This window comes from Benincasa hispida, chromosome 1 (genome assembly GCF_027475165.1).
Source record: "Benincasa hispida cultivar pf3 chromosome 1, pf3_genome.v1.1, whole genome shotgun sequence".
NCBI classification, from domain to species: Eukaryota; Viridiplantae; Streptophyta; class Magnoliopsida; order Cucurbitales; family Cucurbitaceae; genus Benincasa; species Benincasa hispida.
Genome location: NC_143478.1, coordinates 9,203,803 through 9,206,791, shown reverse-complemented (window position 1 = coordinate 9,206,791; position 2,989 = coordinate 9,203,803). Strand labels below are relative to the sequence as shown.

General features: G+C 38.1%; 1 pseudogene across 1 annotated transcript; it reads right to left on the bottom strand.

Moving 5' to 3' along the window:
* Window positions 1-887: 887 nt before the first annotated feature.
* On the bottom strand, window positions 888-2,698 carry LOC120090723 (hydroquinone glucosyltransferase pseudogene; annotated as a pseudogene). The gene has a single exon (XR_016532395.1). The product of XR_016532395.1 is annotated as a hydroquinone glucosyltransferase pseudogene (transcript).
* Window positions 2,699-2,989: the final 291 nt, after the last annotated feature.

Sequence of the window (2,989 nt, the reverse complement as noted above, 5' to 3'; positions counted from 1 at the left end):
GACATAACACTTGAACTTTCCATAACTAATTTTATCATTGTTAAGTTATGGATAATATAGTATAATATACATATTTTTTTAAGAAAAAAATCGATCCATTTATATTTTCAAACTTTCGTAAGTATATCAATAGAAAAAGAAAGCTTATGAAATCATTTCCTTATGAAAAGGATTTATAAATCACAAAAGGGTTAGATACATGTCACTAAAGAGACAAAATCTAGAAAAGAAAATACAAAAGATATTTTTTTTGCATGAAAGCAAGAGCGATGACTTTTTTTGTAAAGATGGTAAGAATATCTATGAGGGTTTTTTTTTAGTCTAAAAGAGAACAAAGTAGACAACATTGTTGTACTATACGTATAAATTTATAAAAAACATTTGTACTATATAATTATAAGTCTAAGTGGTAAGCATAGATTATTAAGACAATCATTAATTGAGCATGAAAAAAACCAAGTAAACACTGAAATAGTGAAATCATATTTCTCATTAGTAAAGAACCTCTCAGACTATTTTTAAAAGTGAGAACTAAATAATTAGGAGGTGTACGAGGATAATAGGGTAAGAGTCTATTTTAACTCTAATTTTGCTTCAATAACACTACTTACAATGTAATGGTCAAAATAACAAATCCTCCATCTCTTTGATGTTTAAAATTACTCCACTCAACAACCAACTCCGATGACCACCTCCGACGTCCAAATAGACACAAACCTAGAAAATCTATAAACTAAACTTATGATTTTTAATCCATTTATAAACGTAATGATGATCCTTAATAGTTAAATTCGGAAGGAAGTTCAATCTCTTATAAGAGGTTAGGAAATTGAATTCCCAATTTCGATCCTTCATTATAAAATAATAAACCACAGGCACAGGAAGTATTAAAGATGAAATTTATGGTTTTATTAGTGAGGAGGCAAAACAAGGGGGTTTGTTTTGTACCAACACAAAGTAGTGACGAAAATTCACATAGCAGGCAATTTCTAAGAGCAAACAAAATGAAAAGAGTATTTTCATTTTCTAAGCTGAAATTTTGGCCTTCCATTTGTTCACGAAATCATTCAATATCTTACTAGACAATCCATCTTCTCCAACCACTTTTTCTGCTGCTTCTTTCAATTCCTTCATTTTCAGACGCAGTTTCATCCCTTCTTCCCCTTTCAACAACGATGTCACCACTTTCGATATCTCTTCCTTCTCCACTAACCCATTTTTCTCATTCATTTTTGGCCTTAACGCCACTTTAATCTCCTCTGTTAACATCAGAGCGTTCATTTTCTGTTCTGCGTACAGCGGCCAAGCAATCAGAGGAATCCCATTCACCACGCTCTCTAACGTTGAATTCCATCCACAGTGCGTTAAAAACCCACCCGTGGAGCTGTGGCTCAGGATTTGAGCCTGTGGCGCCCACGTTGGCACCACCATTCCCCTGTTTTTCGTCCTTTCTACAAACCCTTCCGGTAAGCAATCCAATGGGTCACTCTGACTGTGGACGCTGAAATAGGTGCCGTCTGCGACCTTATCGGAAGGACTTTTAACCACCCATATGAATCTCTCTCCACTCATCTCCAATCCCAACGCCAATTCGTTGATTTGATCACTCGGCAGAGTTCCCCCACTTCCAAATGACACAAACAGAACAGACCCATGTGGTTGTTCATCTAGCCATTTCAAACACTCTGCCCTTTCTTCCTTCTCATTTGCGTCGATTTTCACCAATGGCCCAATTGGGTAAACGGGGGGCTTCCCTGCTTCCTCCTCTCGCAGATACTTTATAGTTCCGGGCTCCAATTCCGGGAAGCCGTTGAGAAAAATCCCATCTGCTAAAACATACCTCTTCGCGTTATGAAGCACCCATTTATAGGCTTCGTTCTTCCGATCTTGAACTGGGTCCAATAAATGTTTGCCTGGAATCGGAATACATCCCGGGATTTCGATTGGCTCGGGGAGATCGCGGAACTCGCCGACGACGGATTCATCGAGTTTGGGTAAAAACAGAACAAAGGAGAGAAGCATGGCGGTGGAGGGGAAGAACAAATAAGAGGAAATGTTGAATTCTCTGGCTAAATCGAAGGCGTCGGTGCCGAAAAGATCAACGACCAAGCCGACGAGGTTGGATTGAGTGACCATGGATTTCAGTACGTTCCGAAGGGATGGGAGTGAGCGAGAAATGGTGAGAGTGATGAAGGTTTCAATTTTGGAGTCGGCGGGCAGATCGTCGAAGCTGACCGGGGGAAGGAAGAGGTGATCAATGCCGGAAGGGAGGGAATTGAGGAGGGCTCGATGAGGTTGAGACGGTGGACCATCGGAAGAGATTATGATAGTGAAGGTTAAACGGTGGTGGGAGAGGAGGCGCTTGGCGAATTCAATGAGTGGAATCAAATGACCGATTCCGGGGCTTGGTAAAATGGCCAAGTGAGGGATTGACGGGGGAGCTTCCATGGCGGTGGAGGTTCCGGTTAATGATTGGAAATGCAAGCAAGCAAAAGTAGAGAAGAGAAAGTGAAGTTGAAAATGTGATAGAATGAAGAGAAGGGAAAACAGGGTAAATTTATAAGAGAAGCTGTACCTAACCCCATGTTTCGGGAAAAAGAAAAATCTACTACTATCATAATACCTAATCCCATGTTTGGAAAAAAATCTAGTATTATAATAATACCAATTTATTATTGAATTTCCTTTGTTAAAAATAAAAAATTGTCACTCGGATTCTATTTCACAACTATTTAGACTACATTAAAATAGATACAGTTTAGACATCAGTTTGATAATTTGATAAAGTGGATAATTTAATTAAAACGGAATCTTAGGAAATTTGAAAGGGATACATATTGAAAGGAACACAACACAACATAAACATGTCTAGGTTTCTTAAATCGTGGGTATAAGTAATTACTTGGATGTATTTGAAGAAAATAAATCATAAGTATTTAAAAAAACAAAAATTATGATCCAGAGGAGGCCTTACCTTTATTTACACACA